We start from the raw sequence: 25,208 nt of genomic DNA on the forward strand, positions 1-25,208 counted from the left end.
TCTAGTCCTAATGACGAGAGGCTATGTAGCAATGACTTTATAGATAGAACTAGAGTGTCCTGACTTGATGATTGTAAAGGGTTAGAACCTCTAATCATGAGAGGTTGATCCTTCTTAGCTTTCTTGGTCAACATTTGGTCATCTTTTATGACCCTCTTCTTTGAGTGAAGCTTATCTCTCACAAGGGAAATTTTATCCCTCATTAGCTCTTCTTTCATTTGGCCCAGTTGAACCTTCTACAACCATATTTGGTTTTTGGGGTTGCCCTGAAATATCTGACTCCTTAATAGGTCCTCGGGCCGCTGCCATTTCATTTTCGACATCAACATTCATAGTCTCATCCAAAATGGGATCCACTAGCGGCTTCTCTCCATGGATCACAATATTTACCATGTTCATTAACTTGGTCATATGTTCTCTTGATTCATCCTGAAATCTTCTTGCTTGATTGATCATCCTGTTGGGTTTTTACGAGTTGCTCTGAATTTTCTCAATCTTACTAACATGCACTAGTATCTCACTCATTGCTTTGGATCTTCTTACATGCACGCTTCAGGTAACTTCAATTTGCCTTCAATGCTTCTATTTTAACTGCCTTTGCTTTGAACGAGCTCGATGTGTCCAGCTTTTGTTCCTTTTTTTATGAGTCATCCCTTGTTAGTTAACGTGAATGTAATGAAATGAAAATAACAAAATGAAAAATATGTTTGAATGCATGATGCATGAAATGTTCGAGGCATCGATCCAAAAATGTGTCTGTTATTATAAATAATCATTTATTGGGGACAAAAGTGTTATTCCTTAAGAGACAAAAACCACTATGTCTTCTAGGCCCCAAACAGCTTCTGACAGGTTGACAAGTATTAGTCTTCGTCTGTCACCGGTTGAATACCATGTCTAACTCTCTGGCTTCTCTGGCTAAACCGTGCAGGTGACGAGCTACTTTTGTACTTGTCCCAAGAAGTCTCGAATGGTTGCATCTCTGGTTTTACTCTGCTGAGTTTGTTCCTTAACAGAAACGCCATTGGAGCCCTCCATCGTTAAGAGTCATCTGAAGTTCATTTGCTTGTTTCTTGAATTCGTCAATAATGGCCTCCGACTCAGCTAGGGTTTAACATTTTGTTTTTGTTGTCTTTGAAGGGACTCTCCATGTCGGTAACCTTTTTCTTGTCTTGCCCCTGCAACTTTCGCCAACCCGTTTTGGAAAAGTTGAGTTTTGACATGCTTGGTGAAAACCCATTCCATTCTGAATCGTTTTCTGACCATAGCTGGACTTTTGAGGTTTTTCATCTCTTGTATTATAACCCTTTGTCCATTAATGCATATTATTTGGGTTTAACGAACACGTTTTAGTGGATCAATAGCCTTTTTTCATGATGCAAATGCTAAAAAAGACAAACACAAAAGCAAAAAGTTAGTAAAATAAGAATAATAATAATGAAAATAAAAAGGTGGAAGAAAAGAAAACTGCATGGTTAGGGTAAAAACATCCTAGGTTTTGAAATGGGGTTTTGGGGTAGGCTCTAATTCTCTGAAGTCTCTCGGTTTAGATTCTAGAAAAGGTGCTCGAGTTCTCCTTGTGGGTGCCCCTTGGTCTTGCCAGACCCTTAATCCTAAGCCCATTACAAGCTTATGTGGACTAAGTTAAACTCAAGAGGAAACATTCCCTTATGCTCATACGGAGAATAAATTCACACGAAGGCATAAGGTATATGAATCCCGAAGGTTACTTGCTAGGCCCATACGGAGAATAAATTCTCACAAGAGTGTCTCTTTCACCCCCACTTAAAACGAGTTTGGAGCTCGGGTATAGAGCCTTAGATACAAAAAAGCTTTAAAGGCTAAATCATTGAAAGAAATCATTAGTACAACTATTTATTTGAAAAGATAATCAAAAGTAAGTAATAAGGAACAAAAGGTTACCTTAAAATTTAAACTCACCCTTTTCATTAAAAAGACAACTGGAAATTACCTTAGCCTGACTCACTTACCTGTCCCCAGCGGAGTCGCCAAGCTGTCAAAACCTTCTTTCGGGTAGGCCTGGATTTGGGCTTCAACTTAAATGAAATGTGTTGGAGCCACCACCCATCATTTATTTTAAAACAAATAGGTTGATCGGATACCTCGATTTCTTACCTGATCTGCATCTTACCAAAGATATATCGGATTCGGGAGTCGTTACAGTCAAGGAATGATTAGCACCCTTGAACTGCCCTTTTGGTACTAATTAATTTCCAGGTGTCTTTAATTAATAAAATTGAAAGTTTAAATTAAAAGGTAAAAGTTCGATCCGAATTACTCACCTTTAATGGATTTAAAAGCGCACCCTTAAAAAAGTTAGAAAAAATATTAGCTTAAAGTAAAATACAGAATCAAAAAGACAATAACTATAAAAATGTCACGAAATAAAAAGAATAAATACAAAATATATAAAAAAAAAAACCAATAAGGTAACTAAATTACGGAAACAAATCAAATAAAATAAATAAAATAAAAGCAATAAAAAGGAAAAAATAATAAATAAAAAATAAGAGGGGGAAAAAAAAAAACAAATATATATAATTATTAGGTAAAATAATAGGAGAGGGAAAAATAAAAAAAAGTAAACAAACCTAACGTACTAGGCTACTACCATCATTTCACCGAAAGAGAAAAAAAGAAAAAAAATTGGTCAAAGAGAGAGGGGACAGGAATAAAGGGAGGGGGCCTAGGTAGGTAAAATATATGTATATATAAATATTATTTAATAAACAAATAAAATATATAAATATACATATAAAATATTAGGTAAAACAAAAAATAAAAAATAAAATAAAGTAAAATATATATATTAACGTATAAATAAACATTAGAAAAAATATAAATAATAATAAAATAAAATAAATAATAAATAATAATAAATCAAAAATAAAAAAATAGTAAAATAATAAAATAATAAAAATAAAAACATAAAAAAATATATGTATAATAATAATAAAAGGGCTAATTTGAAATAAAAATCAAATTTGGGGCCAATTTTAAAATAAATTTGAGGCTAAAAAGTCAAATTTGGGGTTTAAAGTGAACGACTGAAAAAATAGGGGACCAAAAGGGAAATTATCCCTTTTATTCGATAAAACACGCGGACCTTAAGGACCACGGGTCAGGTCAGGAGCCTCCATGGGTCGACTATAAATGTTATTTTTCATAAACACTTTCCATTTTCAACCCTTGCATCAAAACAGATCAAAGTCTCCCACCCAAAATTCTCCCAACCAGTTCATCGTGTTCTTAATCACGAAGAACACGGCAGCCGTGAAAAACCTAGAAATCGGTGCCACCACCTCGCCGGCCGTGGTTCATCGACGGTGGCCTCTAAAAAAAATTCATTTTTAAAAAGCCTTTCTTTCCCTCTCTTCGAAAATCATGTTGGTTTCTTCAAAAACGCCTCGGGGAGGGCTAGATCTGAGTTTGAAGTTCTCGATCGCCCTCCCCCCGATCATCTACGAAACCTTTTCCGAGGGTTGTTCGAGTTAACTCAAAGATAAAGAAAGACAAAAACGCCTACATGCAAAAAGTACCTTTTATTTCGAATAACTTTCAAAATTTTTACAAATGTTCTTGCTCTGATTCTCACTATTTTACTCGTATTTTTCTCTTGTATTTCGTGTGTCCATTTCGTATATCTTTTACATTTATTTATAGTAGCAAAAGATCCTATTTTTAGGAGTCCTATTTGCGCTAAACTTGTTTGTTGGTTGATTGGTTTCATGCTTTTCTTGCGTCGAACGACTCAGGGATGGTGGTGTTGGCGCCTTGAAAATCGGAGGGGCTGGAAATGAGTGGGTGCGGGTGTTGAGAGGATTTCGGCGTTGCTTGAGGAAGGGAGGGTTAGGGTTTCAAAACCCTAACCCGTTCAGATCCAGGCCGATTCGGGTACCTTGGATCCGGGTCGCTTGTTAGGCTCGCTGGGGCTGCTTGTACTTGGGTGTTCTGTTGGGTTTTAGCCTTCAGATTTGGGCCTGGAAAAAAAACAATATGTTGTAAAGATAATAATATACATAATGTAGTAAATATATATATATGTATATCGTATATCATATATCGTGAAGGACGAAATCATATCTCTACAATAAAATTAATAAAATAAAACTCTCAATCTCTTGAATTATATGACTTCATTTTTTTTTTTTTGAAAATCTTATTTATTTTAAAATTAAACAATTTATCATTTCATAATTAAATTCTGAACTCTTTATTGATTAGTTGTGATACCAGGTTTAGTCATTGAACTAGTGATATAGTTGGAGTTTAATGTAACAACAAGACGAACTAAATTCTCTTAATATGGACCCGACCCGACCCCGTGCGCATGCATGCACTAAACAGTGTCAATCAAAGATCATGATGTTAATTAAATACATACATTATGCATACATAAAAATATATAAAAGAAAGATTTTTGAAAGCTATAAAACCGCAACATTCTCTAACTACGACCCACAGAAACAAGCTAAACAATCAACATTAATATTCCTCTTCTCCAAAAGCTTGTTTGAACCGTAACTCACATGGCCTCAAAACATGCACCATCGGATTCCAACTCACACCCCCGTCGATACCTATGCGCCCCAACCACACACCCCGGATCCTTCCGGTGCAGCCTGCACAGGAACCCCAACACCTCACCCGCTCGGACCAAGGCGGTTCACTGCAAAACAGCCATGGTTGCCAAAGCTAACTCCATCAAGGCGTTCATGCTCCAAATCATCAAACCATCGAGCCATGACATGCAGAGGAGGAGAAATTTCCAGCCTAAGCCTTCCAGGTTCTGTCTATTGAATGGAAAAAGAGATGGGGTTTGTGTTGCAGTTTCCTAATCATATTGATTGTGGGTTTAGTTGCAAGAATATGGCCTTTGAGGAGGAAATGGTGTGTATGTATAAATGCATGTATGGCAGTGAAAACATGAAGAAATTTAGGGTTTTCTAGTTTATCATTAAGCCGAAGTTGTCGAAATTACAGGGAAACTGACATCAGATTGGAGTATTGATGCTTTGTATATTGGTGATTCAGAAATGAGGTTCATTCCTTCTATTGTTCTTTCTACTTGGTTTTATAACTTTTCCTTTAAAGGGAAAAAAGGTTAAAATTAATGATAAGAATTTGCATGAATTGGAAACGAATATTTTTTTCGTCAATTTCAATTTTGAGAGGTTTCGTAGAAAATTAATATCAGGAGAGAAAATGAATGAAATTGAATACTTTATCGATATTTTCATAAAATATGACTAGTAAATAGTGGTTGATGCAAGGTTTATCTAGGGTGAGCATGCCTACCATGGATTTCAATTTTTTATTACACTTATCTTCTTTTAAAATATTAAAAATTTGAGGTAAATGAGATAATATTTATTTAAAGATTTATTTATTTGATAATAAACATTTATATTTATATATATGCATGATGCTTAAACTCAAGATAAGGATAAAAAAAATTACACTCATTTTAAATTCTGATTTAATATAAAAAAGTAAGACCCCTATATTTTAAATGTTTGGGTGTCAAAAACAAATGTTGACTTCTGGCCCACAGAAGACTACTCTAATCAAGCAGACTACAGCAAAACCGTTGGCTTCCACACCTTGGGGGAGGAAGAAATTAAATCCAATGTTTATGATATACCCTTTTTTAATAAACTTTAACCGTTAAATAACAAAAATAAAATAATTTATTACAAGAATTAAATAATTTAGAAAATAAAAACAAATATGACCTCATTCTAAATTAGTCCTTAAACTAATTCCCAAACTACGACTTCATTCTAAATTAGTCCCCACACTTTTGAATCTTCCAATTTCACCCTCAAATTCTTGAAAATACATAATTAGTTTCAACCATAGTTTAACCTAATTTTTTAAATCATATAATAATATAATTTGGCCTAACTATTTTATTAACAAGAAACATGATTAGTATATACAAATAATTTGAGATAAAATTGAAATGTTTAAAAAGTTTGGGGACTAATTTAGAATGAAAGTCTTAGTTTGGGGATGAAAGTGAAATCTTCAAAAGTTTGAGGACTAATTTAAAATGAGGGTCGTATTAATAATTATACGTTTTTTATCTTCAATTTCCGAGTTTTCTTTCTCAATTGGAAAATACTTTTACTGGAAATTTTGAATTCTGAATTGAGCTTTCCCACTTGTTCTAGCAGTCAGCCTAATAACGAAAGTGGAAGGCTTCATCGGCTAGTGTTGGTCCATTTCATACAACTTTTTTTTCTTTTTGGCATAATACCAAAATTTGCCCCTAATGTTTATTAAAATTATGTTAGCTCATATTCTTTTTTATCCTAAAATGAAAAATGGGAGTGGGGAAAAATGCTCCAAAATTAATATATATATATATATAAGTAAAAATATCTATTTTGTCAAACGTTAGGAGGCTTTTTTACCTTTTAAATAAGACGTTACGGTCTAAAAATAATAGGGATCAAAGCAACCATTTTGATAAACAGTAGAGGCTAATTTTGACATTATACCTTTGTTTTTCTTCTTTGATTGTCTTTTATATATCTCTATTCCTACTACTCTGCAAAGAAATTGGAGGAAGCGGAGCCCTTTTGCTTTAAAACTTGTATTCATTTCGGGACATTAGTGGAATTAGAACCAAAATACAGAAAGAAGTTAAATTTCATAAAATAAGAGTCGGTTAATTATTTAAGGGGACAACACCTAATTTAATTAGCATTTAAATTTAGAGGGACGTAAGTATCATTAGACCAAATATTTTGAGAGAAATTAAAACGTTTCATTGTCTATTTCTGACATTGTTTGAGAAGGATTAGTTTAATTATCTGTTTCCTTTCTTAATCAGGAAAAACGATGAAAGAAGAGGGAATACCCCAACAGCTTTGAGTGGGTAAAGTCGTTCATTTATATTCTTCATTTTATTCAATTTATCCTTTGTTTATATTTAATTTGATTCTATTAAGAATCTTTTAAACATTCTAACAGTTAAATCTAAGATAATTTTATAGCATTTTTCGACTGAAAAGGATAAATATTGTACCCAATTAAAGGTTTTTCACACATCATTGTCGCGCCTCATATCCGTCGGAGGATCTTAAAGCACCTTCCATTGTTCGACACCAAAAAAAAAACTCCAAAGATATAAAGAGATCTCTAAAAGAAGAATCTCAAATATATTAGATTTAAAAAAAACAGACAAAAAGTTTAAGATTCAAATTAAAATTAATTTATTAGATATTTAATGATTTTTTGTTATGATTTAAAAAGATAAATAAAACATTCTATAGCTTAAACTTGAATGTTTGGTTTAGCCCAATGGTAGTGGTTCGGCTACCTATGCTTGAGGTCCCTTGGTTCAATTAAAACGCAAAAAAAAAAAATTCTCATTAAACCGGTGGTGACACATGTTTCTATTGAAATTCATCAAAATAATCGGTTATCAACGTCACCTCTTGATTTTGATGATTTACTTTTTGAATTAAATTAAAACTTAGATTAAATTGATAAATATGTAACTATTGAAGGACCAAAATAAATAATTATACGAATTTATTAACTGTCACATCAATAATTTCGTCAAATATTAATCATAAGTTGCTATATTGAAACAAATTAAATAGTTAAGTGATCGTATTGACAGAATTTTAAAAATAGTCATATTGACACCAACCCTTTAATTAGGTAGTCATCCAAGTAGTTTACCTAAATGTCAGAACTTCAGTCAATATTAACGACAAATGACTATATTAAAACCAATTAAATAGTTAAGTAATCATATTAACAATATTTTGAAAATAATGGTCATATTGACACCAATACTATAATTAAATGGTCATTCAAATTGTTTACAAAACAGAATAAATCATCAACAACAACCGTCACAATCTATTAATTTCATCAACAAATATATGTGATCAAAATTTAAATGAATTTGAACAAACGAAAACTAAATGACAAATTTTCTGAAGATGGGACATAAGTTAGAAAATCCCCTACGGCAAAGGATGCTCTTTTTCAAACACATAAGTGTGTTGCAATTTCTTTAATTTACTTAAGATCAAAGGACATGTCTAATACCAATGCATCAAGTACAACGCAATTTCTTACAATTATGTAAGCCAAAAGTTGCATTTTCTTTTGGGCCCACTTTTATTTAATTTTTTCATACTTCTTCTTAGTCAGTAAGGCACCAAGATACGTATGAAATTATGATTTCATTATCCAATATTTTGATGGCTTCTCACAAATCAACCTCAAGGTCCTCAACATCTCTAAATACAGAAAAGAGTGATTTACAAAAATAAAATAAAATAAAAATATATCTCGTTTAACATCGTATTTGTTGATGAGAACATATGAATTGTAATGATCGTAAATGGTTCACTCCTTCAGATTTAAATGAAGAGTAACCTGTGGGTGGATCAATAATTAGTCGATGTTCATGTCCTTTTTCTCCATTAGGAGGTTGAAGAGGAAATAGTGATGGTGGAGAGTTCTCTCAATCCTAGTCGAGAGGTTTTATAGTGGCTATTAATATTGTTGTTATGTAACACCCTAAACCAATACAACATATTATCGATCGATCAGAATGCCACACTAACAACTAAACCATACTAAATGTGTTCATTAAATGCTCAAGCTAACAAGGGAAATGCAATAGTGAGTATACTCATATACTGCACTCTCTACTCTATGGTAGACATCATGGTGTGGCTGAGGGTTTTGCATCTCGGAGCTCAAGCACCCCTCTAGTCTACCGAGGACGAGATCCTAAATCTCTACATCGGACACAACACCCTTGACTATCCACCCTTGCGAGTGTCGGGCCTGGCCCTAGTTAGTCAATTTAAAATTCCTAGGCACTGCCTAAGGATACCCTGGATGATTCTAATTCTAGATACTAGTATCAATTACTAAATTAACCCATGTGTCTTGATCGTTTCGGAGTATTCAATCAATGTTAGTTTTATGTCACCCTAATGTTAGAGTATGTCCAAAGACCAATCATATGATGATTGTAATAATACTTTTATTTTTCGATTTTATTGAATAAAGGCATTGCCACTATCATTTTCAGTTATATATATGTGTTTAACATAAACTGGAAGATAATAAAGTCCATATAATGACTAATTGTTATTATTAAAAGATCCCTAGTCAAGTACTATTATGGGCATGGACAATAATAATACGCTTAAGACTAACATGTTATTGATTGATGACAACGAGTTGTCATTGACATATAGATGTCAGAATTGATACATGATTATATTGTTAGAGAACAATGTATTGGATTGACCCGCCATGAGCATATCTTGGATTATTATGTGACAGTCATAACATTGCTCATGGGTGACTATATGTATGATCCTCAGACTTGAGATCAATACTATCCAACATATTGTTGTATGTTTTGATGCAGCTAAACAAGCTCCGTAATTGGTTGCTCTATAAAGACTATTATTGAATATATCTCAATATATGTAGTGGGTGTGTATGATTAAGATAGGATATGTCCTTACATAATAGGAAATATATCACAGGCCACTTGATTGAGTAAGACTAGAATGCATGGCCATGCTCGAATAAGTTGATATGAGATATCATAAACTATTCGTTAATTAAAGTCTACTCTAGAAATCAAGAACAATAGATGGGCTATACAAGTGTGACTATTCCAAGATTGTGCCTATTCTAGATATAAAGGACATAAGGATAATACATAAAAGAGTTAATCACCAAGATGATATGTCGAATCATATTTTCTGTACTTAGGTGACAATGATATATTGCTAGATGTCACACATTGTATGTAATATTAGAATTGTTCTAATAATTACTTCTAATGTTACAAGAACCTACAGGGTCACACCCTAAGATTGAAACGAGCAAAGATGTACAATTTAATGTACGTTACTAAAATACATCTAGAGTTAATTAAGTATATTTTAATCCGAATATTTAATTTCAATTAATTAAATATAGATTTAATTAATTGAATAATAAAATCCCTGGTATGATTAGGGTAACTTGGATAAAAGATTATTAAATTCCAATTAATTAAAGATAGATTTAATATGACTAGGGTAACTTGGATATAAAGGGTGTTAGGTCTAGCAGCCGTTTTTGTGAGAACACATACAAAACTTTCAGCCACTTTCTCTCAAAACTGTTTTGGGGAAAAACAAAATTGCTCTCAATCGGGTGAACTGAGTAGAGGCCGAGACGTGATTTCGTGGAGGCTTACGATTCAAACCGATCTACACCACCAGAATTCACTGCTTTCCTTGTTTTTTCAAGGAACCCAATGTAAGTATTCGCATCTCTTCCTCCCAATTTCAGTTTTTCGTACTTGGATCGCTGGTGAGACCATCGAGTTTTGTTTTCGCTGCGCCATGGGGTGTGCCGACGGTCCCAACACCTAATTGATTTCGTTTATAAATGTATTGATTAATTTTTTTCTCACTTGTAGTCTTGGGATAGTAATTAGGGAGTTATTGGGAAATCTCTTATGTTGGGATTTTGAAAGCTCAAAAGATCAATCGAATATGCTAAGAGGGGATGAATTGACTTATTTAAAATTTAGGGAAATAAAAAAATGATAGGAAAGATTTTCACAATGATTTATAATGGTTCAACTCCCTTAATGAAGTCTACATCCACTACATTAGCTCCTCAATAAGGATTTCTAACAATTCACTAATTTGTCCTTTTTTAGGCTCAAGAGTAACCTTTACAATTTTTGTATCTTTTCAATGGCTAAGATAGAACCAAAACACCTTTTACAAAGATAAAAGAAAAAAGAAACCTCTCAAGGAAGGTGTTTACACAATTAAGCTCACTAAAAACACTATGTACAAATAAAAGAAATATAAAGAGTGAAAAACTTTCTGTTGATGGTCAATTCTTGGATAGGTGTTGTAACCTTCTTCAAGTGTCTTAACTTTTTTATATGTTGGAATGAGTTTGTGGACGTTTAGCCGTTGGGATGTTTTGGAGCCGTGGAGATTATTTTCTACAAAATAAAATTGTCCAGAGTTATATGACCGTTGGAAAGGGAGTATTGATAAAAATAGTCGTTATATGACCGAGTATCAGTACTCGGGTTTAAGTATCAATACTGCTCTAATAAAAACTATTCGTTATGACCGTTGGAAAGGGAGTATTGATAATGAGTTTGAGGTATCGATACTGGTATCAATAATTACATAGTGTCAGTACAAAAAATGCATTTGGAATCTGAACACATTTAAACCAATGGGTAGTATCGATACTCAAACCTAGAACTGCCTTAGTTTAAGCTCGAAAAACACAAAAATCATCCTAAAGGTCTTAGTTTGGTCTCAATTCATGTGATAAAGCTTAGAAAGTTATTTAGAGTCATAAAGTACCATAACAACACATGTTTTACACCAAAAATGTCATTTATGGCATAAATTAAGCATAAATCCTAAAATGCTTAAATACCCAAATCATAACAAATCTTCATGCTTATGAAACTTAACACCACAAAGGATTAGAAATACACTACCTTGATGCTAGAATCTCGAAAAGAAGCTCTTTAGCTAGCTACCACTCTTATCCAGACTTGTTTTATTTTCACTCTTTTTCTCTAGCCACAAAGATGCACGAATTTCATAACATATAAAAGGGTTGTAAGAAGAGTTTGAGATAGATTAAAAGCCTAAAGGAGTAGGGATAGATTCTTTTACCATCCACTTGAGTTTTAAAGGCTTAGAGTAGGAATAATAAGAGAAAAGAATAAGACGAAGAGAAAAGGCTTTTGGCCACAAAACTCACGTCTTAATGATATAAACCCCTAATATCAACCTTGTTTTTTCTTCAATGGTATAATTACACTTTATACCCTCATACTTTGACCTAAACCAAAAAATACCCTTTTAAGATCAATTAGGCTCATTTACATCCAATCAAACCCACATTTGTCCAGCAACTTTAATTACGAACTCCGCTAGGTCTATTGTAACACCCCCAACCCGTACCCGACCCGGATACGAGTCATACAGATGTCAGCATTGGCTAGATTGTAACACACAGTATTCTTAAAACAGTATTCTTATAAAATATCAAAACATTGAGCATATTAAGAAAATAAATAATATACTATAAATTATGCTTCATTATAAAAATTTAAGGTAAAACGTATTTATAAATAGTATTATACGGTATGAACAGTACCGTGAACATTAATGAATAGTACCATGAACAGTGCTACAGTGCACCGATGCACTAAAATTTCAAAGCAAAATTGTGCATCGATGCACTACTACAATATGCTACAGTGACTTTCATAAACGTTCATAAAACTCGAAAAATTTAACTGTTCTTACTATACATTTACATTTACATAAATACGTTTAAAACATTACAAACTCTATCATATGATTTTACAAACCGATTAGAACATATCGGATTTAAACCTTTATTTACATGCCAACCACTTCCCTTATTACAAAAACATACTATACATTCTTTTTGATGATCTTTGGAAAGGAGGAACTTGTGGATAAGGATGGAACTGACTTGTCTTGCATAACTTTTATCATCTTCATCTTCTCAAAACCTACGCGTGAAACAACACACTAAGTTGTTGACTTAGTGAAGCATATAAACATATAATAAAACTATAGAACATTCATATAATAAAATGCATACATATACATATGACATCATCATCATAATTTATATTTATCATATGATTTTGTACTATCAATTATGTATATCATATAACATATATAATCATATAATTCATGTAACATATTCATATCACTAAAACATATACATCATATGTATTGTATTTGTTATTGTCTCTTTATTAGCCCATGTACATTTTTTAGAACTTAAGGTATTTGAGTACATTGAGGTTGTGCACCATTATGTTGTCACCACAATAAATGTCCCGAAGGACCGGTCCATCGATTCTGAATAACCTAGGTAATCAGTCCATATGTCCCGAAGAACATAGGTAAACAGTCCATATGTCCCGAAGAACATAAGTAAACAGTCCATATGTCCCGAAGAACATAGGTAAACCCTCGACCCTTAGCATGCCAACTATACCCCTAGCTCTATATCACATATTATGGGCATTATCATTTATAACAGTTCATATTACTTATTAATATCCTTTCTCTTCTGTCACATACCACATGTATGTGTAAACATATATATCATATAACACGTATCACAAGTGCACGTATTCACACAGATCATTTCATATGACTTTTATCATTTCTCATTTGTTCATGTAACCTTGCATATCATATCAAGTAACATATATCATATGTTGCATTTTCACGTAAGCATGTAAATCAAGTAACATATATAACATACGTCCATTTATATGTACTGATGCACACATAGTAATCACATAACATTTTAGAAGTTACTTCTTACCATAGTAACTCCATCATTGGCTCATCGCAAGCCAATGTTTGATCAACACATAAGTACAATTTAAATTGCACTCACCTTAGCCTTGCTTTGATTCGATCTTAATTCTTTGATTGTTCTAGAACTTGTTTAGGCTCAATATCTACATAAACATAATTTCTGAGATAATTATCAGAAGCCTAAACCTTATAACTTAATGTTAATAACTCAGGCTAATTAATAAACCAAATTTCAACTTTTCCTTTAGGAGTGTACCGATGCACTATGGGTGCATCGGTACCCAAAATAGCTTTGACATTTCCATGCATCGATGCACCCCTTAATGCATCGATGCACCTTCAAAATTGTCTTAGTGCATCGGTACACACTCATAGTGCATCGATGCACTTGCCCAGAATAGGCTATTTCATCAGAAAATCATCAACACTTCACCCAAATTTCATGTATAAAATCCTTATTATGCTACTAAATTCATCTATAACAACTTTAATCAATTCTTATCATTCCAACACCTTATAATCTTCCATATTTCATCCAAATTCTTAAGGCTAAGAATCATACCAAATTTTTCATGTTATCCAAACTTTGATTTAACACTTATAGCTTCTTATTCACATATGACAAGTCAAATTCAACCTCCAAATTCATTTAAAATCCTTATTCAAAATTTCACTTATCCACTTCTTATCTTTAATCCTTCATAACTTGTTCATCTTTTGATTTTAAGACAAATTAAGCTTTCCTTAAGCTTAATTATCATCTAAGGATAAAAACCCATACTAAAATTTTAAGGATTAACCAAAATAAATCAAACTTACCTTGGGCTTGGGACTTCACGTTGAAGAAGAGAAGAAGATGAAGAAGATAAGTCTGGAAACTTATCTCTTCACACATGCATCACATGGGTATTATAATACCCACTAATTATTATTTAATTATTTTCTTGTTCAATGACCTATTGCCCTTTGACTCTTTCAATAATTACTAACAACCCTTCAAGAAATACTTTCAAATAAATCATTGAACTTTTCAACTTTTCCACTTTAATCACCAAATTCTAAAATTTTACAATTTGGTCACTAACCCGTAGTTTGGGATGTTACATCTATATACCTCTTGGGTAAACTCGAAACTACTAGCATGAAATCTGAGGTGTTACAACATTTTCCACCGTACTTGTTATCGGCCAACATCATTGATGGTTGATCATCAAACTTATAGGACACACATTTCCAGACCTCTACTTTTGAATAGGCTCCTTTTGGTCAGAAAATGCCCATAGCCACAAACAAAGACAGAAAACCTTTGGTTTCTCTAATTATGATCTTCCAATCTTCCATTATATTATGCTATGCTTCGAGTATGTTGTTCTTGATGAGATAAGTTTTCTCATCGATCAAATTTATGAATAGTAGTCCCAATCATTGTAGATGTTACCGGTAAAAGAGGTAAGATTTTTTTACCTTTTTTCTCATTTTTCTTTCTCAATTTCTCAATTTGTTCAATTTTGGTTACCCACTTATTTTTTTAAAATGAAACATCAACAATTCTGTTAATTTTTTAACAAGTGACCAAAATGAAACCATGACGTAAAGTTAGACATGATTTTGAAATAAAATAATAGTTGAACGATCGAAATGGAATAAAAATAATGGTAGGGATACTAAACATGTAGTTTACCCTAATAATAAATATGCAATTTTTTTTACAAAACACGTGAATTCATTGGAAAAGTTGGAGTCAAATAACTTCATATAAAGTGTGTTTTCCCACCTTAATATTAATATTCCCAAGTGACTAAAATAAGTTTTCGGTTAAGAAGAAAGATTAGCGTATGATACTTGCTTAATCAATTATTAATTGGACTACTAAGAATCAAGTATTTTAAAGCAAACAGGGTGCCTAACACGTTTTTACAGGCCTCAAATTGTACTTAAAAGGGGTACCAATTAGTTAATTATAATATGGACGTAACGGTTGAATGGAATGGTTTGACACTCTTTTTCAAGCCACCCTTCCTTTGTCTAATCTGATTCGTGTCATTCAGTGTAGCTTTTTCGGAAAACGAAAATGGTTTGAGAATCTTCCGAGTAGGAAATGATTCAATTAATTTTATCTATTATAAAATAAGGGTAAAGTATAAATAGTCCTCAAACTTTTAAGGTGTTTGTATTTTGGTCACCTAACTTTTAAAACTTATAATACAATCATCGAATTTTAGTTCGTTTTTATTTTGGTCCTGTCATTACCTCCCTTAGTTTTTGCTGATTTTGCACTTAATCCCGTTAACTTTATGACGTGGCAACTTCTTCTTCCTTCCTTCCTTCTTCTCACACACATGAAATCTTAGATCCAAAACCAGAAAATAGACATATACATCAACTGATATACATCTAACAAAATCTCATATTTGTTTTTATACTGTAAATGATTAAAGGCAAGCATACAAACGTGTACCTGGTATTTGGATCCCAGTGCAATATACATAACAGCTTATCCACACTGTTGTTTTAGGTAACTTTGCTTGTTCCTCGGATGCATCTATTGTTCCATTCCTTACTAGAGTACCAGATTCACTTTGTGAATAGTTTTGGCAAGAACCTTCGTGTTTCTTACCATGGAATCCTCTCTGATCACTGCTAGTTTGAGGCATTGATGTACATGTCTCTCTTTGGATACATTAGCTTTAGGTTTAATAGTAGTTGATCCATAGATACAGGCTGAGATGTTTCTTTCGCAAAAGGCGGCTTTAGTACTACATAAAGTTTTACCCCTACCTTCCCTTCATGCGTAAACTTGATAGCATTGCTGGAAAAGAAGAAAGGTTGTTCTAATCAGCATGCGAGAAATGGAAGTTATGAATAGTAAATTATTCATAAATATCTTCTACACACAATTTTACAGTTGCAGTAACATGTAATTTAATAGTCAGAATAATTAGTTATTGGGTCCATATTAATAATGCTAGAGTATTTTCATGATAATCTATAGGAAAATTGGAACATAATCATGACTTCTCATAGTTTAATACCTGATCAACTTGGTGAGAATTTGTCGAATTCTTAGCACATCTCCTATGACCTGATCGATGCATAAAGCTCCAAAATATGAGGATGATGAAAAAAGGGACTTTAACTTTTAAATATAATGATCAATGGAAATACGTCGCAAGACACTCACCTCAATCGGAACTTCATCTGCCACATTTCCTTCCAAGGTAAGAATCTTTTGCAATGATGCTGCAGCTGTCTGGAGAACATGCTTTACCACCTCTCTTGGTCGGAATTATGTAGATTCCAACTTCATGACAGCTAAGAACGGAGAAAAGAAGATAAATTTAGAAATTTCAACAATGATACCTGTCATGAGTAAGAGAATCTAAATTTCAGATACAAATAAGTATGAAGCGATTGTGAATCTGAAACAGAACACAACTTCCTAGACATGCATTACGAGATCAATTTTAAGACCAGATCTCTTGTACTTGATATAAATATGGTTCTACACTGTTCAACTTCTAATCAACTCTAAGAAATTAACAAACTGAGTTTAAAATTGTAAAATAACACGAGTATGAGCTTTTCATGCGTGCCGTTTTCAGGCGCAGCTTCGGTGGTAGATCCGATCGTGGCCCAAGAGGAAAGCGTCGCGGACGCAAAGATGAAGAAGAGAAATGGGTTCCTGTTACAAAGCTCGGACGTTTGGTCAAAGCCGGGCAGAAATAAACCCGTGCCGGGCAGCGTACCCAGTTGAAGGCCTTCGTCGTAGTTGGCGATGAAATGGGCATGTTGTGTAGGGAGTGAAGTGTAGCAAAGAAGTTGCGACGGCTATAAGAGGAGCAGTTGTGCAAGAAGAAGAAGAAGAAGAAGAAGAAGAAGAAGAAGAAGAAGAAGAAGAAGAAGAAGAAGAAGAAGAGAAGAAAGAAGAAGAATGGGGAGTTAACCAGGTTAAGTGTCACGTAATCAAAAATAACGGAAAGTAATTGTAGGGACCAAAATAAAAACGAATTAAAAGTTCGATGATTATATTATAAATTTTAAAAATTAGGTTATCAAAATGTAAGCGCTCTAAAAGTTAGGAGACTATTTATATTCTTATTTATAATTTTAAAATTTGTCTTAGTTGTTGGATATTTGATTTTCTTCTTAATAAGAGATTTAGGTTTAATTTTTTATTTAATTTTATATAAATGATAACATGTACCTTTATTTTATATTCTTCATCTTTTATTTAAGTTTTGGGTGATCGAAATGGTTATATATAATATATATCAAGTGACATAATAGTTACTGGCGTTTTTATTAAAAAAACCTTTAAAATTCAATTATTAGAAAAATGACCCCGACAAGAATTATTTGAAAAAAATAACCCTAAACTGTCCACGTATGACTATCTCGCATTCTGCAAAATGCATATAAGGAACTCGCGTTATATAGGGCGCGAGACCTGTCTGACGTGGATCATATAACCCAATTTAATATTTGGATAAATAACCTCGCGTTCTTTAGAACGGGAGGTCCATGAGAAATTGAATTTATCGCATGTTGTATTTTATGAACCTCGCGTCTCACATAACGCATGGTTTATGCATTTCCAATCCATATTGCAAGAATTTATAGACATGTTCGAGGGGTATTTTCGAGAAGTTAATATGAAAATTTCATAATTTATAAGATTAGAGGCGTAATATTGGAACTTATCTTTCTATTGATGCCAATAACGAGACATACGGTTTATTGTAAGCGGTGTAAGAATTACGTTGAAAATGGTTCCAAATCATGTTTTGTGCATGAAGAAGCTAAAATGGCTTGATATACATGTTCGAGGGGGTATTTTAGGTAGTTATTCTAAATTTTTTGTAATTTATAAGATTAGAGACATAGTATTGGAACTTATCTTTTAATTGAGGCCAATATCGACACATATGAGATATTGTAAGCGGGTAAAAATCTCATTGAAAATGATTCCAAAGCTTGGTTTTGTGCATGAAGAAAAAACTAAAATGACTTGATAGGCATATTCGATGGTTTTTTTGGATAGTTAATATTTTTTTTATAATTTATATGATCAGTGGCGTAGTATTAGAACTTATCTTTCAATAGAGGCTAATACCGGCATAAACCAGATGTTATAAGCGGTGTAAAATTTGCATTGAAAATGGTTTGAAACCAAAAGAAATTATAAACTAACGATTATATTTTGTTAATTACAAAAGTAGCACAATGAAAAAACATAATTAATCGATATGAGGGTGTGATCGATTAGGAAATTTGTTCTTCATATGTCTGGGATTCTTACAAATAATGCATAGTTTCGATTGTCTGGTTTTTATCGATGTTTGACTAAATCCTCGTCACAATAAATCCTTGCTGATCGTGGACGACCTGTTTTTACGTGACGTAGTGTAAAATATGGTCGTATTGTAGGTTCATCATAAACTTTTTTGGATCTTATTTATTTCCAATGGGAAGAAACTCGTATTGATAAACCTTGAATACAATTTCAAGTAAGTATATCGGATCAACGAATGTTATGTAGTGAATCCATATAAAAGAACAAGCAGCAATGTCGTGCGCACATGGGAATTTGAATGTTTGGAATACTCTACAGTCGCAGGTCTTTCTAGTAGATTAACCATGTATGTTTGTGTTGTATGTCTTCCAATGGCCTCGAATATTCCGAAACACAAATTTATTTTGTTCGCGAGAGACACATGTCGTATTCATCGCATTTGAATATTGTACAAATATTTGTGAGAAGGTTTGGGTGGATTATGTAACCACCTGTCATCTAATCAACTACTTACTTTCTCAAGGTTTTAAAAAGGGTTGTCAACCAATAATATATCGCTTTGACAACGGAAGTGATAGAAAAATGTCGCACTTCCTTTAGTGATGAATTGGTCGTCTCAATTAAGTTTGTTGTCATGTGACTATATGGTCTACCCTCATCAAATGATCAAAGTCATTTCTCCATCGGGATTTTAATAAGGTAGTTATAACCTTGTAAATTCATGTCTATCGATTCTTGAAGCATCTCCTTAACCCCATGTATGAAATACATATGGCCTATCTTTAAAAATGCAACAGCTAATTAGAAATAATAAATGAAAATATATCTTAAACCCAAAAAAACGAAAGATGTATCCATTCGAAGCACCATTAGAAGTTCATCTTCAGTCTTGAACTTTTACAAATAATTTGCAGTAATGTGGCGTAAACAATACTGGTGATAAATATAGGGAAGTTTCAAAGATTGACCCATATGTTGGATTACGTATTTAATCCATATGCCTCTGTTAGAAATAAAGCATATCTCATCATCTCTATCACGTAAAACATGTCATAGAACATGCCTTCGTAAGTTCTTAAGGAAGAATTCCCAAAAGTCTATATCTTCTTTTTCAACTATTGCAAAGGTGATGAGAATAGTTTTCTTATTTCTATCTTATGCAACAACTAATAACAATATTTATGTGTATCTTTCGTACAACCAAGTGTCGTCGATATGAACCATTGGGTTATAGTGGCAGAATACATTAACGCACTATAAAACTATCCAAAATAGCATGTAGAATTGGCACATACCTTGCGCAACACGATCATTCTGTATAGTGTATGCAACTCGCGTTCTACAGAATGTGAATTCCACAGTAACTTGGAAGGGCTTGACTCGACTTTTTGATACGCTATGATGATCGATACTTTAACTTTTGAAAACGTCAATGAATAAAAGATCACTAGTTAAGTTTAAATATCGATACTTAATTTATAAGATTTGATATTTTAAATTTTGAAAAATTCAATGAAGATAAGATCGATAGTTAATTTTAAATATCAATACTTAATCTATAAGGTTCAATACTTTAGAATTTGAAAACGTCAATGAATATAAGATTGATAGTTTATTTTAAATATCAATACTTAATCTATGAGGTTCAATATGAAGTATTATAAACTGAGTTAAACTCGCAATGAAAATGGTCCAAAAAATATAATAACATAAAATATAATATCAAAATTTAAAATAAAATAAATTTCAATACTAGAAAATATAATTACATAATTATGGTATATAAATTGCAAACGAAGCAATGTTTTCTGCTGTTTGATGGAACGTAAAGTTTCTCGAAAAAACCATGTATAATGGAATAAGAAGGTTCTCGAGAAGGCCAGATTTGATGGAACGAGAAGTTTTCTGAGAATGCTAGGTTTGATGGAAGAAGAAGTTTCACGATACCATGACATTGTAAGAGAAACTCAAAGGGCTTTGACATTATAAAAGGCATCCTCTTCTAGTGGCATAACTTCTAGCACTGATATTGGTATAAGGATCTCTAAGTTTCGTGTCATGTCGTGCTACCAGAAGAGGAGCCATTTATAAGCAAAGACCTCACGTTTAACATTAAGATGTTGCTAGAAGAGGATACCTTTTATAAATAGGGTTAAAACTCTTGTTGAAAATATTATAATCGTGGTAAAATCGTGTTGAAAATGTTTCAAAAGCTTGGTTTTGTGCATGAAGAACAAGCTAAAATGGTTTGATATTGGCACTTGAGCTTTAGAACCTTTTTAATCGCGAGTTTAGCCCCACCCTCCAAAAATCTTGGGTTAAGACACCAAAAGATGATGCTTTTATAGGCAAGGTCTTTTGTTATGCAGAGAGCGAGTTTTACAGAAATTCCTAAAATGGCAAGGACCTCGCATTCTCTACAACGAGGCCCATAGAGATTTCTAACGTGGTTGAACCACCAACGTACACAATTGATATAACATGTCAATGGGCCTTACATTCTACAAGACACGAGTTTTATCTAATTTATCTATAAATACGATAATCATGTTCGATAGCTTCATCAAAAAGACCATTTCGACTCTTACTAAAATATGGTAAGATTTTTTGCAACGGTGTTTCATTCCAGAATTTATTTATATACTTCCTTCAACACCAAGATTAAGAAAGATGAGTTATATAATTTTATTTCAACAAAGCTTTAAACATCTACAACACAACAAATGTCTTCGTTGCAAGTGAAAGAATCAGTTCATGAGCTTGGTCCTGAAGCATATTACATGTTGACCTTATCGAATGCAAACAACATTCGCAAGATGTTTAGGGCTTACACATGTGTCGATGGTACAAATCGAGTTGTATTTAATATTTGAGGAAAAAGCATCTTCATCAAGCAACCTATAAGTAACTCGATTGTCACAAGACGAAGAGGCAATTCTGCTACGTTACGCCCATAAATGTCGAGAGAAAGAGAAAATAATTGAGGAACTAAACTTAACATTAGACATTTCTACAGACTACGAAGAAACGAAAACAGACTCATTTTCTATTCATTTCAACTAACCGTAACTTTGTGTAGTTTTTTTATTATATTTATAAATTAGTATTTAAATAAAATAATGTGTTGTTAAAATAAAATTTAATAAAATATGATGGTTCCAAAAATATTTATGCATCGAACCAAATAAATAAGTATCATATTATTGAATACTTTGATATTTTGATATACAAAAAATGAAAAACGAAGAGTTTGAAACATAAGAATGGTCATGTGACAATTTTATAACTTTTAATAGTCGAGAAACTTAACAAAATGATACCCTATAGTTAGAAGATTATTTTAACTTTTAATAATTTAAAGACTCAACAAATAATATCTTATAATTAAAGTATCATTTGTGTACTATATCATATAACTATTTAATAAGAGACATTTATTATTATGCCAAAAATAAAAAACAAAAGATTAGGGGCAGATCCCTCTCCTATAAATACATGGGTCGAGTAAAACTAGGCTTTCCCCACTAAACAACCAAACACGTCTTTAGAAATTCGAAACAAAAAATTCGTAGTCTTTTTCTATCTTCCTAAACTTTCTCTCTGCAACACCACCTTTGTTAAAAATGGCGGCTTCTTCTAGAAGATCATGCGGTCCGATTCTCCGATCTCATTCTCCGTCTGGCCGGTTTACTTCTTCCTACTCTTCACAGTTTACATCTTCTTCTTCATCGGCTTTCGCTTATTCGAGCTCAGGTTTGTCTTCACGCTCCTCAACTTCATTCAGTCAACACAGATCTATTTCTCCTCCACGTGTCGATCTCTGCAATAATCTTCTTCATCGCCGTCCGTGCGGTTCTCACTCGATAACCGTCCGACCTCTCCGAACCGTTCGATTACCACCGTTCGTAGAAACTCTGAGGCGTTGAAGAATTTACAGAGGAAGCAGCCGAAGCGGACTTACATGTGTTCGCCTACAACGCATCCGGGATCGTTCCGTTGTAGTCTTCACAAGAGCTTCAATAACTCGCACTCCGTATCAGGTTGCGCGCCGAGCAATCGGCTTAACGCGCGTAGATCTGCGATGACGAACTCGTTGGTGAGAATCGGTGGCGTCGAAGGAGATATCGTTCGGAGAGCTTTGTCGGCTTTGATTAGACCTTCCTCTCACCAACAACGTCGTCGTTCTGCTTTCCAGCCTAGGCCTAGCCGGCTGTCCGTGATGGCAAAAGCGTAGGACTTACGAAGATTTCGTATGCGGTATGTCAATCTTTTAACGTTTATAGGTCGAATCGAGACTCCTAGATTTTCCGGCGATTTGAGAACGAGGTTCGGAGCCGCGGCGATGACTCAGATTCCGGCGAAGAGGTTGGAGATCTCGACGAAGGATTCAATTATACTCCGGATGACCGAAACAGTAAATCCGAGGAACAAATTATCATATAGTTTGTTGGTGTAAATAGAGTCATATTGCAGCCAATAGCAAATTTGAATAGCTTTTGGACTAAAAGCTAACTTGAGAATCTCTTGAAATCAGTAATCAAATATAATCTATCTAAAATTTCATTCCAGATTTCCACAATGATTCCTTATAACTTCTATTTCTTCCATTTAATTTTGTTTCCAAACGCCATTCGATTGCAATTCTTTTCTTTTTCCCGTGATCGTTTTCCTTTGAGGTTTTCTGTTCTTGCAGTTCTCCTGTTCGTTTTATTTCCCTTCCGTTAATTTTTTTCACTTATTTTATTTCTTTTCTATTTCCTCCTAATTTTTTTCCTTTTAATTTAATGTTTGTTGTTTATTTTGCAGGAATTTACATATAGTGGAGACGAGAGGGATAATCTGACTGGATTTAAATCCTAGAAGTGGGAAATAACCGTAGCGTTGGAGAAGAATATGAAATTAGAATACACAATTTTGGACCCTTAAATGGAATCTAACAGGGAAAGTATAATTAATTGATGCCCGAAGGGTCTAATTGAAAGGTAATTTGGTATAAGACAGCAAAACAGTATTTTTAACGGAGAAAAAGAGTTCACAAATTTAATTTAATTTACGGGTAAAATATAGTAATGGTCACCGAATATTTCTCAAGCTTGCATTTAGGTCTCCTAACTTTTAAAACTTGCAATACAGTCCTTTAACATTTAGTTTATTTACAATATGATCCCCGAAGTTACACTGTCGTTAGTATGTTTGCAATATGGTCATTGAACTTTTCAGGCGTTTGCATTTAGGTTCTCCAACTTTTAAAACTTGCAACACAATCCTCAATTTCATTTTAAACCCCAAATTCCTTTTCATTCTCGAATTTCTTTTTTCGTTTCTCTCTTCTCATTTCCAACGTAACTTTTCAGTCGGGGATGCATGGGAAATTCTAATCTAATTTTGAATTTTGTGGAGGTGTTGGCTTGAATAAGGGTCCATTGAGAGAAGACCCAACCAAGAGACTATCGGGACCATCAACGATTCAAGGTGTAATGTTAGATACAGGTCATCTCAGGTGAAGCATAGATGTTCGATGAAATGCTTGTGAGAAAAATGGGGTTAAAAATGCAGAGTTGGCAAATACTACTAAGATGAACTAAGTATCATTGTTGAAAATCACCAACAAAGCTAGAATTATTTTGTATAAATGACATATAATAATTTCTTCGTTTAATCCTTGTGGTTAAAGATTTTCCAACACATGATCAAATATAATGAAATTCCAAACAGGGTTTTCACCTCTCAGTCTTTTTCGCTCACATGCACTCTCGTTTGGTTTTTGTTCTTCAGTTTTCCGCCATGTAAAATTGTAAACTCAAGCAGTGCTCTGTCTTTCAGCTTTTTATTTACAAAGAAAAAATGGAGAAAGAATTGATTTGATATTGATTATGAGACTGATATATCGTGAACAAATTGGATTTTTTTACATGTTTTGGAAATTTACAGTTGAATCTGTATTGAATTATAGCTTTAGAAGACAATTCTGCATGCACGCAACTCGAAAGGCATCATGACAGGGTAGTATATTTGGAGCAGCTACTTGATATGTTGTCCAGTTTTTGCACATTTGCACCTTCATTTCTGGCATATATATGTTTATTGCAGTGTCCTCTATGTTTTACAATGTCTTTTATTGTTTACATGCCATGAATTTACAAGAATTATGGGGTTCTATGATTTTAGTTCCGCTATCTACTTTAGATTCTCATCACGTTTGGCTATTGATGAACATTAAATATGGAGCATTAGAAGCAATTATATGTTAAAAGGGTAGGCCATTAATGCATTTGCAATTGGTAATGTTGTATTTGGCATCTAATGTCTATCTTAAACAACCCATTTCACGCCTTAGCGTTTGGAGTAACTATGACCGAACCTCTTTCCCTTTATTTATTAAGTCCTCCTTTTGAATGAGTTATTAATTGATATTCTTGGTTTATTTTAGTTATTGCTTGGCTGTATGTTGTAGTCCTATGAACTAAAACTCTTTACTATTTTCG

At 33.2% G+C, this 25,208-nt stretch overlaps 1 long non-coding RNA gene and 1 pseudogene across 1 annotated transcript; one reads left to right on the forward strand and one right to left on the reverse strand.

Moving 5' to 3' along the window:
* Positions 1-15,869: 15,869 nt before the first annotated feature.
* LOC120197654 lies at positions 15,870-16,745 on the reverse strand. Its single transcript, XR_005523282.1, has 3 exons — positions 16,612-16,745; positions 16,463-16,512; positions 15,870-16,239 (listed from the first exon to the last, which is right to left on the reverse strand). It is a non-coding gene; the product is annotated as an uncharacterized LOC120197654 (long non-coding RNA).
* Positions 16,746-22,253: 5,508 nt separating this feature from the next.
* On the forward strand, positions 22,254-23,291 carry LOC120197539 (annotated as a pseudogene).
* Positions 23,292-25,208: the final 1,917 nt, after the last annotated feature.

The sequence above is a fragment of the Hibiscus syriacus genome, unplaced genomic scaffold (genome assembly GCF_006381635.1).
Source record: "Hibiscus syriacus cultivar Baekdansim isolate YM2019G1 unplaced genomic scaffold, ASM638163v2 tig00117048_pilon, whole genome shotgun sequence".
In the NCBI taxonomy this organism is placed as follows: Eukaryota; Viridiplantae; Streptophyta; class Magnoliopsida; order Malvales; family Malvaceae; genus Hibiscus; species Hibiscus syriacus.